The sequence below is a fragment of the Myxocyprinus asiaticus genome, chromosome 3, assembly GCF_019703515.2.
Source record: "Myxocyprinus asiaticus isolate MX2 ecotype Aquarium Trade chromosome 3, UBuf_Myxa_2, whole genome shotgun sequence".
In the NCBI taxonomy this organism is placed as follows: Eukaryota; Metazoa; Chordata; class Actinopteri; order Cypriniformes; family Catostomidae; genus Myxocyprinus; species Myxocyprinus asiaticus.
The window spans coordinates 35,145,571-35,162,179 of record NC_059346.1 but is presented as its reverse complement, the minus strand read 5'-3'; the positions used below and the strand labels follow the sequence as shown (position 1 = coordinate 35,162,179).

General features: G+C 37.8%; 1 protein-coding gene across 3 annotated transcripts in view; it reads left to right on the top strand.

Moving 5' to 3' along the window:
• Nucleotides 1-935: 935 nt before the first annotated feature.
• The window catches only part of LOC127429329 (WD repeat and FYVE domain-containing protein 3-like), a 134,238-nt gene continuing 118,564 nt past the window's right edge, over nucleotides 936-16,609 (top strand). For all 3 annotated transcript variants that reach the window (XM_051678313.1, XM_051678304.1, XM_051678295.1), the window contains exon 1: nucleotides 936-1,132. The gene's annotated coding sequence lies outside the window, so the exon portion shown is untranslated. The remainder of the gene's footprint in view (nucleotides 1,133-16,609) is intronic.

Sequence of the window (16,609 nt, the reverse complement as noted above, 5' to 3'; positions counted from 1 at the left end):
AGCTCCAAAAGCAGATAAAGTCAGCATAAACATAATCCATGACTCCAGTGGTTTAATCAATGTCTTCTGAATCGATCCAGTTTGCTTTGGGTGAGAACAGACCAAAATATAGCTCCTTTTTCACATCTTGCCATTTCAGTCTCTAGGTACGATCATGATGTCAAGCTCGATTACACTTCCTAGTGCTTGACTCATGGGCAGAGTGCTAGATGGTGCTATAGGAAGTGTAATCGAGCTTGAACTCATGATTGCCAAGGAGAGTGCTGTCAAGATGAACAGTGAAAAAGAGTTACATTTTGGTGAACCAACTGGATCACTTCAGAAGACATGGATTAAACCACTGGAGTCTAATGAATTATGCTTATGCTAACTTTATCTGCTTTTTGGAGCTTTAAAGGCCTGATCACCATTCACTTGCATTGTATGGACCTACAGAGCTAAGATATTCTTCATTTCTTTTCTGTAGAAGAAAGAAAGGCATACACATCTTAGATGGCATGAGGGTAAGTAAATGAGAGAATTTTCATTTTAAGGTGAACTAACCCTTAAAAGCATTCAACATTCAAGAAGTATATTTCAGTTCAACTGAATGCCACACAAGGTTTATGCTTCCTTATTCTTGAGATTGGATTAACATGCAGGCATTATATAAAGCAATACATAAACGTACAGATAACGCTGGAGCTGTAACATCCACATCACGTTACATTGATATTACATGCATATTATTGTTGGGGGCTGTCAAGTATATTAAACTAACGTTATGAACACTGCTAGATTAGATTCCGAATGTTGTTATTTGAGCAGAGTAAAACCATTATCCTCAAAATCAGTGTATAATACCAAAACATGTACCTTTGCATCGGTATGGCCAGCAGGTGTCGCTGTTTCCCGTGTAATTGACGCACTACAGCGAGCACTGTGAGGCAGCTTCTCCCACAATGCTGAGATGAAGTAGCGCTGGAGCAGGGACGAGCAAGAGCCAGTGTTGTTTGGGATGTCGAGGATTAAATATGGCCACTAGCTAGCTGCTTTAACAGAAACAGTAACCGCTTCAGAAAGCGGATGGAAAGAGCGCAAGAGGATCTCTTTAGAGCTGTTCCCGCTGAAGCTGAACACACAGGCTGCTCTGGTGAGTTCTCATGGATATTGCGGTTACACTGGAGACATGCAAAATACACACATCCACACAGACACACACACACACACACACTGCCCACTGGCGCTAGCTTCCTTCCTACAAAATCTAGCTCCCTTTACTCGTTTTTACATTTCTCTTGAAATGTAAAATATGTTATTCTGTTTAGATAAGCGATATTCCGTGCAGTCAAGCTTTGTGAAAATGAAATGCTCAGTCAGACAAACATTTATTGGTTGTTGTGTGAGGCCGGGCTAGCTGTGACGAGGATATGAGGACTCTGCTAGCCTGTTAGCTGCAGACGAATAATTAGAAACATGGGAGAAGATTCATAAATGTCAACGTTTATTGCTATAGCCTTAGAGTTAGCTAATATTTGTGAGTATTATGGCTTATCTAAGCGACGGTTGGTCAGCTGTAATGGTATTGTAAGCTCATACTGTCACTGAATATTTCTTAATCCTCGACTATTTGTATTTCCTGTCAATTTATAAATGCATGCACAGGGAATATTATATTTGTATTCCTCGTTTTTTTCTTCTTATACTTTTTCGGTCATGGTCATTTGTATAGCAGCACCCATCATGCCTATATAGAGCCTATGTAGACATTTCGTGAATAACACTACAAATGAACACTCATTTAAGGCTGAATCGAATCCCAGTAATGTCATATATAATGATATGGAGACAGTGGTGATTGATTAGGACACAGTGTGATGGTGATGTGGTGGGCAGCTGTGCTAGGTGAGAGGTCGAGGACTCACGGACAGCTGTGTGTGTGTGTGTGTGTGTGTGTGTGTGTGTGTGTGTGTGTGGCCTCATCACCTTCAGACTGCTCATATTTACTCCATGTAATTTGAGTTGTGTGCTTTTATAAGGATATTTAGGGCTTCTTTTTTAAAATACGATTAGAGACCAAGAAAGAATGTGGTTTTATTATATATAAACAATCCACCAGTTGTATTGTGCAAGTCATTGAGCCCTTGTGCTGTGATTCCAGAGTCATCATAACATTGGCCTGGGTCCATATCTGACTGGCATGACCTAAATTACCCCCTTTTAAAGGCTATAAACCTATTTATCCTTTTACCTTTGTTTGACACACATTTGAAAGGTTTGTTAACTGTTAAAATGGTTGACCCGTTTGTTGTAGCTCGTTTGCAGAACTGTGATTTTCTGTGTGTGTTGCAGTTATGATCTGTTCCCTCATGTGTTCTCTATTCTAGACAATTCCATTTTGATGCAACTTCAGCGTCATGGTGTTTTTTTTTTTTTCGGTAGAGAATGGGAAATTACATGTAATATTTAAGCTAGGCTTTTAAGTAGGCAAGTAGGCTTATGTGTCTAGTGTAAAAAAACAACAATGACATGTGGCTGAGAATAAAGTGTGTATGCTTATTTGGGAAATTGTGACTGAGGGTTAGTTCACACAGGTTGTATGCTATAATTAAGTCACACTCACACATTTCACATTTTATATTTTATATAATACAGACTTAAAGGCTGTTAAAGGGTTAGTTCACCCAGAAATGAAAATTCTCTGATTTACTCACCCTCATGCCATCCCAGATGTGTATGACTTTCTTACTTCTACAGATCCCAAATGAAGTTTTTTTAGAAGAATATCTCAGCTCTGTAGGTCCATACAATGCAACTGAATGGTGACCAGAACTCCCAATAGTTCAAAAAAGCACATAAAGTCAGCATAAAAGTAATCCATAAGACTCCAGTGGTTTAATCAATGTCTTCTGAAGCGATCCAGTTAGTTTTGGGTGAGAACAGACTAGAATTGATCTACGTTTTTCGCTGAACATCTTGTCATTGCAGTCTCTAGGCACGATCATGATTTCAAGCTCGATTACACTTCTAGTGCTTGACGCATGAGCGGAGCGCTAGATTGTGCTATAGGAAGTGTAATCGAGCTTGAAATCATGATTGTGCCTAGATGATCACCAGGGAGACTTCTGTCAAGATGTACAGTGAAAACGCAGTTACATTCTGGTCTTTTCTCGAACAAAACCAACTGGATCACTTTAGAAGACATTGATTAAACCACTGGAGTCTGATGGATTACTTTTATGCTGACTCTATCTAATTTTTTTGAGTTCTGGTCACCATTCACTTGCATTTTATGGACCTACAAAGCTAAGATATTCTTCTAAAAATCTACATTTGTGTTCAGCAGAAGAAATAATGTCTGACACATCTGGGATGGCATAAGGGTGAGTAAATGATGAGAGAATTTTCATTATTGTGTGAACTAACCCTTTAATGTTGAGTAAATGATGTTGTTGGAAACGTGACTCGCGTTTGCCTATATTTGCAGATAACTCCAGGGGAAGTATTTTCTTCCTGGATTCAGTGTAAATAAAGCATGTCATCTGGTTAAAGTGCTTATCTATGTTCTTTTGTTGGGATTTGTTTGATTTGATATCCTCTTTTTTTTCCCCTTGTCTTATTCAGTCCTCTGCTGTAATCATGTTTTTTGGTTATATCTGTTTGGAAAGGGCATTTGCATGGTATTCATAGGCTTTATGGAGAGTATTTGAAAATTTAGTGAGATGTCTACTCCCATTGTTCTTGATTATTTCTTATGTTTGTACTGGGTTGTAGTCTTTCGGACAGTCTGGCATGAGTGGTTCAGCCTTTTTTTTTGCCATTGTTTCAGACCTCAGTTAGTACAGAGTGTGTATATCCTCTAAGTTAGATAACTTCCCGTTTTCATGATATCTAGAGCACTCTCTTTTGTAGAATAGAGAATAACCACCCTGATCTGTTGATCAGTTTATATATTTTTATTAAATTTTCATTTTATTATTATCATTTTGCCTTGCTCTCTAAATGCCCCCCTGTACTGTCAATATGGTATCTCCTGGTATGACACTGGTCACCCCCACCCCAATGGTGTAGCCACGTGGTAGAGCTGGTGACAGGGAGGATCAGCTGTGCCAATCCCTGTGGTGCACAGGTCTCCTGGCAGTGCCAGTGAGGAGCGTGAATCGGCGCATACTCCCACATCATCCTATAAATGGTCTGTCTTCTCTCCTTTCATAGTGAACACGGCGCAGATTAAGAACATTTATTTTCCCTGCAATCTTTAGGTCGAAGTTACGTTGATAACAACAAGGGATGCTTGCAGAGCACCGGGAGAACAGTAGGTATGGAAAAAACATGTTTGATCAGCTTGTCTCCATGGTGACAACACGTTTGTTTACAGTTTGTAGCTCTGTGTCATGGATTTATTTTGTGCAATGGTGTTCTTGAAATGGCCTCTACTGGCAGTGTTGTGCTGAAAGTTGTTTTAAGACAGACAACATATTTTTGGATGCCATGTGTGAATCGTATGCTCTGTGATAGTTGTTTTGATGTAATTTAAGGATATTGATGGTAAAGCAGATGAGTTAGCGAATGACAGATGGCGTTACTGTGACACAAAGATGCTTTTGATGATGTGGAGCAACAAGAGGTTGCTGTGAGCTTCATATGCAAAAAAAAAAAAAAAGGTTAGGTTGACTAGCTCTTTTTTAGAAATAATAAGCATCTTGCATCAGACACTGTAGGCATAAATGGTTTCTTCACTGATTTATCCAGGTAGTCATCCTTTTCTGAGAAATGTGATTTTAAAAGACTTCAATCACCTGGATTCTGGCTGCTCATTGCAGGTCAGGACATGTTTAAAACCAAAGGTTTAATTAAACTCAGCACAATAACTTACAGCGAAAGGTCTCTTTACTTTAAGAGAAGTTTGAAGTATGTTATTCAACAAATGTTGAATATTTGGACCATCATTTTGGACCTTTTCTCTTCATCTTGGCTTCTGGAACTGTTCACAGTCATTACAATGTCAGTTCACGTATCTTCCTCCCCATAGGTGTAATTTTACTTAACATTAGCTAAATGTGTTCAGAAAATTTCAATTAAATGTAGTTTGAAGAGTTTGTTACAGGGGAGACAGAAAGGCAACTTTTTTGAGTTGTTGCAACAAGCAATGTTTTTTTAAAGGTATAAAAATGACCTAAATAAAATGTTTTCAGAGGATTGCTAAGCAGTACAGGTTTTTTCCTGGATTGAAAATGGCAGTCCAAGTGAAATTCCGTACCACTGAAGCAAAATTAATGATATTCATCTCAAGTTTGATGCTTTATAAAAGGTACGCTAAATATGCTTCTCATGTAAAACACTCATTTGTTCGTAATCCTCTCTGGTCTAACATAATGTATTTCTGGACGAATTTTACGGAGAATTTTCTAATTGAAAGTGCAATGGAGGAAGTCCAACATAAGCAACACAAACAAGGAAAAGAAACAACACTCATGTGAAATAAAGGCTTTTCAAATTACTTGTGCTGTCTTGTAATCCAAATTATTGACAAAAATGAATTGAGTTGTAATGTTTTTGATTCCGTTAACAAAGATGAGATGGAAAATTACGCATCATGAGGATAATTAAACAATTAGAATTAAAACATATTGTTGACAAAAATATGATGAGCAATAAATACCACTGCAAAATATTTTCATTGCATTAACAGTATTTTAGAAGAAGAAATATTTTTTGAATAAAACAAAAGATCCAGTCATATCATTTTAAGGATTGCTCCGTCTGAGCTGCGGGAGCTGAAAAAGCTGAACAGTGGTAAACTGAAGTGCTTAGTGTGGTAATCCAACCCGATCTCATGAAAAGTTGTACATAAATTACAAGTTGGCTATTTCGTGTGATGTTGCACGATTTTGTTCGCATAAATTCGTATGACTTCATCACGTGCAAATTCCCGGATGTCTAATGCGGAAGTAAGCGCAAGTTTCGCGCACGAGGCATTAAGGACATAATTATTAATATTATGCCCTTACCCAAACCCCTTATCTAAACTTAACCAATCAGTAGTGTGTGTAAACATGATAGGAAGATGTTGTGTGTGACAGAAGCAAGTAATTGTCGCGTATTTGATGGAAACGATGTCCAGCAGCGTCATTGACTGTAGTGAAAGTCGTAGGAATTCAAACGAGTGCAGTCGTACGATGTCATACGAATTAGCCAAATTTAGAAAAGTGGTACGAATCCTTACGATTTCACCTTGAGAGTATGTTGGGTAATCACCTTTTTTCAAGTGCATCTGTTATCCATATGACATTAATCAGCTGTATCAACAACATAAATATAATACTACCACTTACATCGGCACAGAAAATGAAGCATATGCACAAATGAACTTGTACTAAATTGCGAGTATCTGCACAGATAATAAAGCAAAATGTAATGCTGAACTTGAAAAAGTTTCGTGCAATTCGTAACGCTCGTTGTGAAAAGGCCAGTGCCATAGCAATGTGATATTTGCGCGAAGTCCTCTAAATTACTAAAAATTAATACGTTTGTAGCATGAAGAATCGACAACACAGTAACAAAAGGATCTAATACTTCACAATACTCAATAAAATAAATATGCATGAATTAATTTCAGGTGTTTGCAAGGTCTTATAAGTTGATGCCTTTAGGTACACATCACCCCCTGTGGCAGTCCACCACCGCATTGGGGGGGTTTTCATGGTGATCCTAGCAGCTCTATCTGTCGATTGATTAAAATATGTAATCACAATTTTCATAGTTAAAGGAATATTCCAGGTTCAATACAAGTTAAGGTCAAACGACAGCATTTGTGTCATAATATTGATTACCACAAAAAGTTATTTTGACATGTCCCTCTGGGATACAGTGTGGTACTTACAAAGGAAGTGACTGGGGTTAATCTGTAAATGTTAAAATACTCACTGTTTCAAAAGTATAGCCACAAGATGTAAACAAAATACGTTAACATGATTTTAGTGTGATAAAATCACTTACTAACCTTTTCTGTGTAAAGTTAAAGCCAATTTTACAACTTCATTTCCATTATGAAGTAATGCAACAAATCCTAAAACCCTAAAACGACTGTAAAAAAAGATGATTTAAACAAATTTACAGCTCAAATAATACACACATTTTAACAGAAGAATTAATGTAAGTGCTTTTATAAAATTATAAGCCTCACATTTTTGTCTTTAAACCCTAAAAAAACTGGCCCCATTCACATCCATTGTAAGTGCCTCACTCTTAACTTTATTTAAAAAAAAAAAAAATTTAAAAGGAGGGATGAGAAAAATTATTTTTTGTGGTTATCAACATTAATGCCGCAAATGTTCTCGATTGAGCTTAACTTGTATTGAATCCAGAATATTCCTTTAATCATGATTAATCACAGATTTTAAAAGTGCTGAAATTTAACTCTATATACGCTTCTTTTACTATCAAAATGAATTTATTTCCTTCTTCGGAAAGAAAGCAAAACAATATGTAACACTTATGTTTTATTAACATTTTAAAGAGAAATGCGCTAAAATAGCACCAATTCAGGTAACATTAAACATATTACTTCCAGCGACAATGCGATCTCATCTCATTCATTGTCAATGAGAGCTGCCAACTTCCAGCGACATGAGCGACAGCGACCTCTGGCGACTAGATGTTGGCATGGCGAGCAACACAACAAATCTGAGAAAAGTTTAACTTTATGAAAATGAGCAGTGACTTGCGGGAGTGAAGGGGGTGTCAGTGGAGCTCACGTCATCCGTCTCCTTTGAGATCGAGTCGAGTGCAGGCAAGACAGAGGAGAAGTTTCTGTGAGTGATTTCACTGTTCTATATGATTCATCTGTAACCACATACATGGATATAATAAAAAATGATGCGTGGAAAAGAAATTGTTGGCAGTCTGAGTGACTTTGATTTGTACGTTGATAAATTGTTCATCTTATTATTGTTATGATGTATTGAGCACTGCTGCAGGTTATATAAAAACACTCTCCCCTGCAGAATGTGCATTTTTAGGGACAAGAAAACTGATGCCTTGTCAAATTAGAATGAAATCTTAGTTTACTAGCAAAATGCCATCTGTGATAAGGTTTTCAAGAGATATGACCAGGCGTGCAGTCCACCAATAACGTTAGAGCGACAGCAGTAGGAATGCACACTAGTGACTTCATTTTACAGAGACTAGCAGCATCAAGCAATAATGGTGCTGCATTTGTGTACAGGGCTTTAAAGGAATGTTCCGGTTCAATACAAGTTAAGCTTGATCGACAGCATTTGTAGCATAATATCGATTAACACACAGATTTATTTCCACTCATCCCTGCTCTTTTTTTTTTTTTTTTTTTTAAGGCAAAAATGTGGATTCCAGTGAGGCAGTTAAAATGGAAGTGAATGGGGCCAATTTTTAGTGTTAAAATACTCACTGTTTCAAAAGTATAGCCAGAAGACATAAACAATATGTGTGTTAACATGATTTTAGTGTCATAAAATTACTTACTAACCTTCTCTGTGTAAAGTTATAGCCAATTTTACAACTTAGTTGCCATGACGATGCAATGACAGCAAAACCTAAAATCCTAAAACAACTATAAAAATTATGATTTAAACAACTTTATAGCTCAAATAATACATGAGTTTTAACAGAAGAATTAATGTAAGTGCTTTTATAAAATTATAAGCTTCACATTTCTGGTTTTAAACCCTCCAAAAATTGGCCACATTCACTTTCATTGTAAGTGCCTCACTGAAACCTCGATATTTGCTTTTTTTTTTAAAGAAAAGGAGGGACGAGTCAAAATTAATTTTTGTGGTCATCAACATTATGCCGCAAATGCTGTCGATTGAGCTTAACTTGTATTGAAACTGGAACATTCCTTTAATCGGTGGGAGGTTGACTAATTGAAAGAACTAGTCCCCATTAGTGGCACATTAAATCTCTTAAACCTTCATCTGACCTCCACAATAAGTTTGAACTTCACATAAAAAGCGCTGCAAAGAATGGCTGAGTTCGGAAAAGCATACGACCCATTCTCTTACTGCTTCTGTCATATCTATGAATGGAAGAAATTGTAAGAGTAGGATGGTGGTATGCCATTCCGAACACGGCCAACGTCTTGTTCTGTTTGTAGCCTGACATTGCCCACGTAATGATACTTCATCCGATTTGTCAGGTATTCATTAGTTAAGCTTCGAAAGGTCAGTGGCAACCAGCTTAAAGTTAAAATTGTTTAAACTTTGAGCAAAGCAACGACAGACCTTGCTTCCACGGGAGAACTTCAACAAGCTGCGCAGAAGTCCCTCATCAGTCTCATGGATCGTGTGTTTGGATTTTAGGTGATAGTTAAGACTTGACATGCTTTCGTGGTAATTAAATTCTGCTTTACAAAGGCAACAAAGAACTTAATTTTTGTCACAAGTCCCTTCTGGATTTGTTTTGTGCCAAAAATCATTAAGAGTTCCTTTCTTCATCACGTGATCATTGATACAGAATCACTGTTGTGTGTTTGTTTGAGGTGTGTACATCAGTGTAATAATGACCCCGCACACATCGCAAAGGATCCACCCTATTCCAACCAGTGTCTAGAACTCGCAGGGCGTTTAAAAAAATGTCGGAGTCTAATGTGAAAGTTGGTAAATGTGTAAATCGAGTAAAAAATGACCCCGTTAAACATTTAAAATTATCGCAAAATTAAATGCCTATTTTCAACAGCTCTGCTTTCAATGTTTGTAGGTTATTATGTCAATGACTGTAACAGGATTCAGGATGGGCAAGGAGGAGGTGGGAACCGGTAGAACAGTCAACATAACTTTAATGACATAAATGAACTTAAACATAAACACACAGACACACACAGGGGCCACGTGTGTCTCTCTCTCGAACTGGCGTCTCTGGCTCGTTTTTATCGGCCTCAGCCACGCCCTCACGGCGCAGCCACACCCTCCTCCTCATCACAATGACAATTAACATAAACACCAAGGTGTATACACGTTCTTGTAAGTCGCTTTGGTTTGAAACCATCTGCCAAGAAAAATTTTTTATTTTTTTTGTAAATGAGTTAGCCTAAGCTACCTTATTATTTGGCTACTCAAATGGAAAGATATTAGTTAATTAATGGTGTTAGAAACTAGGCTAATTTGTCGGTTTTACATTTAAAATTGTGATTTCAGATTGAAAGTAAAAAAAGCAACGCAATAAACAGTTGTTTAAAATTGTTGACAGAATATTTTAGGAAAGCTAGATGAGCCTTATGTCTATTACACGTAACAGTGACAGAGATGTGAAGTTTTTGTGTTTGCATCACTCAGTATTCCCAAGAGACTTTGAAAGACTTTGAGGAGGCTGAGGCTGTGACCACCCCCACCCCCCCCAAAACAGTTCCTTTGGAGCTTACTTTGGTTTCTCAGACAGTCATTGGAGCTGGCAGCTCTCTAAGAAACGCAATGAAAGACTTAAAGCGTAAAAGGCTTAATCACATTTTACTGATGATTTCATGTTACAGCAACCTTGCTCCCCATTGATTTACATCAAATCTGCCTCTATGTATGTCCCAAGGCAGGATTATTCTTTAAGGAATGACAAATAATTCAGATTTTAAGCTAATTATGCTTAAATAATTGCACTTGTTAGGACCACAGTGTCAACAACAGACATGTTCATGTTAAACACAAATAGTCGATATTAGCGTTTTCCAAACTGGGGTGGAAAAGAAATTATTTGTAATGGTGGACCATTGATTTCAGTGTTAGTATGTTATTGATAAAGAAAATTTCACATTACAGGCTGTTCTGATATATATTCATGCACAAAATTACAGTTGCTCATTCTGTAAATTCAAACATTTCTGTTGTCAAGTAGTTCATTTTTATAATTGATGTGAGCTGACAGATACTTTGCCTACAGTAGCGCAGAAATGTCACATGGTTCATTAATATTCTTGACGCAACATAACGCTTGCTATAGGCCGAGCCACCCGCGTGCTTTCTGCACTGCTCACAGTTGAATGGGGCTGGTTTGAAACAAAAGGGACCCCACCACATACACGCACAAATACATGCACCCTCACAATGACATCACCGTATAGCAGTCCAACGCAGGTTGTGTGCACAATGAAGAAGCAGGATACCCATAAATTTATCTAAGTCTTTTACTTAGATAACTTCTTTGGCAAAGTCAGTAGAAATAAAACACAAGTACCAGAATTGAGTTAAACAAAAGTAATGTTTCTGAATGTCCATGGCGAAGTGTTACAAGCCAGGCTTAACGGCTGCTAGTTAATCCTGTTTGGCTACGCATTATTATAGTTGCGCATCCTATTCCAAACACTGCCGTAATGCTGGCATGTTTTGCAGTAATTACTTATAATTAGGGATGCACGGATCGATCGGCCACCAATCGGTATCGGCCAATATTCACGTCCTATGACTCGATCAGTGATCGGTAATTTGGCTGATCGCATAAGCCAATTGCTCATGTCGCAAAAGACGCATGGCTCCTTCAAGACTTCAGCAGCACTGTCATGGCATCACAGAGTGTGGGGAATACTGGCATTGTGTTGTAAGACAGCAAACTTGCAGTTGAGAACGATGAAGTGGGAGAGGTATGGCAAATTTAAGAAGTTTGTGGACTGTATATATGGCGTTTTACATGCGACAAGGCAAAGGGACAACAGCACGAGCTGCAAAACTGTCCTTATCATTCATGGCGGCCACTTCTCAGTCTCCACCGGGCATAGACATCTCAGTAAGAATGCGAGTTACAAGATGTGGTGTAATTCAAACATCTTTATTAAATATCTCCAGATTAAACAGTATTAACAATAGTAGCACCTGTAGATTCCAGAAACCTGAGCTCTTTCTCCGCTTTCCTTTCATCCTTTGCCCTCATGAGATAGCGTGTGTTCCTCTTATTAAAGTTCAAGCAGCAACAAGTGAAAAACCAACTATTAATACAATCATCCAACTAAATGAAAAGGCAGGGAAGGAATTTATAAATATAATAATTATTTATACTATATTAATATACCACATAATGTATTAAATATAATGCAAAAATAAAATAGAAATAAAATAATGAAAAATAATAATTAAGTGAAACAATGACAATGAATCAATAACCAAAAATGTCACATTAAGTTTAATTGCACCTATGGGTTATCAGTTTGTTTTCAGTTTGACACTAAGCTTCATTTATTTTTTTAATCTATCTTAGAGAATAACTAAACTTGTTTTAAAGTCTTATTTAAAATGCTTTTTTAATAAGCCTTTTAAACTTTAACTTATTTTTCTGCAAAAACTAGGCAAAGTGATTATTGGCTATTACTGGGAAGAGGAAAATTCAATTAATAGTGACAGTGTGCAGAAAGCTTACATATAGCCAGTTATGACAGAGATCCTGATAAAAGGTGAAACGGGTGACAAGAAGATCGGTGATCGGTATCGGCTGTAAAAATCCTGATCAGAGCATCCCTACTTATAATTACTAATCATGCGATTAAACAGATATTATGATGGTGTACGGAATAACCACCAAATCTTGAATACCACCGAATTTCACCGAATCTTGAGCAAACATTGCACCTCCCTGAAGTTTGCACCCCATGTGATCAGGATATTTATAGAACTATTTCAATTAGTTTGTTTGTGCACACAAAATAAAATTGTGCTCGTGCCATTTTTGAGAAATCAAATATAAAAATTTTAAGCATATGCCTTATGTCAGTACCCCATTAATGCCCAAATGACTCATTCATTTGTACATCGTTTGTGCACATTTGGATGTGAATGGGGTGCTGAGCCCCATCAAAAAATTAAGTCATTACCCTTAATTGAATTTGAGAGAGTTTTTAAAAGCAATTTAATTTCACTCATTCAGATTGTCATTTTCATTAAGCAAACATAATTTAGTTAAATTAGGTCAAATCAATTTATATAGTAGTTTTAACTCAACTTTATTAGGTTAGTCAAACTCAATTTAATAATGTTTAATTTAATTAATTTTCTTATGTTGGTCCAGCAAATTAGTAAATGCAAGGTGAGCAAGTGTAATGACAGTCAAACTTTTGTACTGTCAATTTGATAGCAACTGTTTATAGAGCTGAGCATCTCTTGAATCAAATATCACTTAAACATGAAAGTCCATCCTCAACCTAAGCACAAGCGTCAGTTTTCACCACAGTGATAATCACCATTCAAAAACTCAAGCCTAAAGGCCTTTGCGCACCAAACGCTAATGTTTGGTGCGATTTCTCGCCAGATCAACATTTTTAATCAAAACAATTGATTCCTAATGAGCCATTCTCACCTGGAGCGAACATTCGCGCAGAATTGCGCTGCGACAAAGCGAACCTTTTTTTTATGGAGAGTGTGTTGTTTTGTTTCTTTACCCGATGAAGAAATGCCCTGATCAATAATATATAAGCTTTAGATCACGTGTCAGAAGCCATTGCAGTTACCAGAACCAGAGCAACATGTGGCAGTAAAACAGTAGTATTTGTAATAAAATCATGATTTTTTTTATTACCATGGTTAGTAACTGTGGTTTCTATATATATATATATATATATATATATATATATATATATATATATATATATATATATATATATATATATATATATATATAAATGATGGCATTTTTGTAATGGAAACAGACAGTAGTATAAATACCACAGTTAATATAGTTAATGTTACTGCAGTAAATCAATGGTAACTTTTTAAAAGGTTAGTGATGTGTGGATTGAAAAGCCTTCTATGTTTGTCTGCATGACAGTGTTTTTTCCTGTTTTCTTTGTCAGTGCTCTTTAGAATGTCAGGGTTGTTTAATATGACTTTAATCTAGTTTAATCACAGAAACATTTGGAGGTTTGCAACAGAGAATTTTGTACCGCATTCAAATTCATTGAGCCGTGCTGATAATTGGTGTGGATAGCGCGGTTTCATTCCATTTTTTTGAGAGAGCAAAATGCGCTTCATAAAATAAGATGAAGATGACAGGGAATGCTCGTTAATATTCACGAAAAGCGCTAACTGATTGGTCAGTGACACATTCTGTTCACCAGAGGTGGGTAGAGTAGCCAAAACCTGTACTCAAGTAAAAGTACTAAGTCTTTTAAAAACAAATTACTCAAGTAGAAGTAAAAGTACTAATGTTAATAGTTACTTGAGTAAGAGTAAGAAAGTAAACCAAATAACCAATTAAACCAATTAAAAGATTACTCAAGTAGCGAGTAACTAGTTACATTGCAAATTACATTGCAAAGATCTGATTATTAATTTAATCACTTTGAGTGCATGAATCATGTGCCTGTGTCATCCTTTATACCCAATGTTACAGTGATAATTTAAAAATGAAAATGATGATATCATTTATTCACCTTCATGTTCTAAACCAGTATGACGTGGACACAGTGAACACAATTAAGGAGATGTTAGACAGAATTTTAGCCTCAGTCACCATTCACTTCCATTTGTTTGTCATTTTTGAAAGTGAATGGTGACTAAGGATGTCAGTCCCTAATATTCTGCCTAACACCTTGTTTTTGGTTCCAGAGAAGACAAAGACACAAAGGTTTGGAACAACGAGAGTGAGTCTGAATGAAGACAGAATACTCATTTATGGGTGAACTATCACTTTAAGGATGCTTGACAGATTGCGTATGAAAATTAGAAGAAAAGTTTGGAAGTGTTCCTTCTTAGCAGTTATTACAGAAAAAACGAAGGCATTGCCCTTCTGGCTGCGACTGCCAGTAGGCTTTTCCCACCTCTCTAGGGCTGGGGAGGGGGACAAGGGGTGGGAAAAACAAAACAAAACAAAAACAAAAAAAGAGGAGAGTGAAAGGGCAAGGCGGAGCAACAGTGAGAGAGAGAGAAAAAAAACTCGCTCGCCGGTTTCCCAGACACGCCATCGCCTGGTCCTCGATCACTCCTCCACCCTCTGGCAGATGACAGTTGCTCCTCCCTGGGCAGACTGGAGCCAGTCCTCCGACCCAGGCGGATAGAATGCCCCTCCGCGTTTTGGCAGCCGGTAGGGAACTCCTCCACCCCTGGCAGTGGCTCCACCGCTCCAGGCGGCCGGCAGCGAGCCCCTCCTTCCCTCGCAGACGGCGGCCATTCCTCCATGTCCAGGCAGTCGGCAGCAACTCCTCCGTCCTCCGGCGGATGGCCGCGGCTGCTCCTTTGGATGGATGGCAGTGGCGAGGACTCCACGACAGCGCATCCCTCCTCCTTCCCGGGTATCGGCACCAATGTAACACGGTTAAGGTTGGGAAAGGAGGAGGCGAGAACTGGCTGAACAGTCAAAATAATATTTAATAAGAACTTAAAAAGACACACAGGACACAAACGCACACATGGCAGCTGCATGTGACTGCCGCATTCCGCTGCATCTATCCCTCTCCTTGGCTGATTAGCCCAACTGGGGGCCGGGCGTGCGTAGTCACGACCCGGCCTGCCCTCCTCCTCTTCACAATTGTATATTGTTAGTTTTGAATCCAAGTTAGATCATGCATTATTAACACCTAAAGTCACTATTTCACAACTTTTAAAGTCCTGCATGGATTCTTAGTTCAGTATATTCTGTAGCTTACTGTATATACAGTTGAATTTAGAAGTTTACTAGGGGGGTAAATTGGACATTTCATCACGATACGATCTAGAATCGATTCTCTTGGCCTGCGATCCGATATTTGCAGATTATTATGTGCCTATTTTACACAATCAATTACATTTTTTTTTTTGGCCCTCAAATGCAACCAAAATATAATTTTATTCTTTTATTCAGCTCTCTGTATACACATTGGGACATCCACAACAAAATAAGGTGCTTCAGATGTTGAAAAAAATTATACAGATAAATAATATAAAAAATTAAGTCACACACAAGTGATCATCACTCGTTTGATGACAGCTAATTTTTCAGTTTAGTCCAATTTAAAATACTTTTTTTTCTTGGCTACAACTTCCACAGTCGTAATGAAAATTTCTGTTACAGTTAACTGGGATAAATGTTAGTAAGTGTGTTGATGTGTAGATGTGTAAAGTCTTATAGTTGATGCTGGAGCTGAGCAGGTGTTTCTCTTTCCCTCGTTAGTGCTGTTCAGAATGTCAGCATTGTCAAGATGTTTCACATGGTTGAACTTCACCATGGTACTTTAACAAATTCTCATGTAAAATTCAAATGGGTCGCATGCGCAACAATATCGATGGAAGCCCGAATTAATCGCGCATGTGAGCCGCTCTGCATTTGTCACGAGAGCTCACATTTTAAGGAGTGCCCGGTTGATGCACTCGCATGGATCCTGTCAATGGAGCTCGCATTTCGCGGGAAGCCCGATTGATGCGTACACACGCTGCACGGATAGCAGAGCACAATTTGGCTTCAAAGACCCCGCGCACATCCTTGTTCGACATGAAAAGCATATTTAACACTCCTAGTCAAATGAATGTAATAACGTTGCTTCATCGCCTGACTGAAATGCATATGGACGTGTCTGACATGAGAGTATAAAAATAAAGGTACATCTTAAAAAAATATCTATATCGATATTTACACGTTGTATTGATAACATCGGATCGTTGGTCATTGGATCGATACGTCGATCCAGAACGATGAATCGTTACACCCCTAA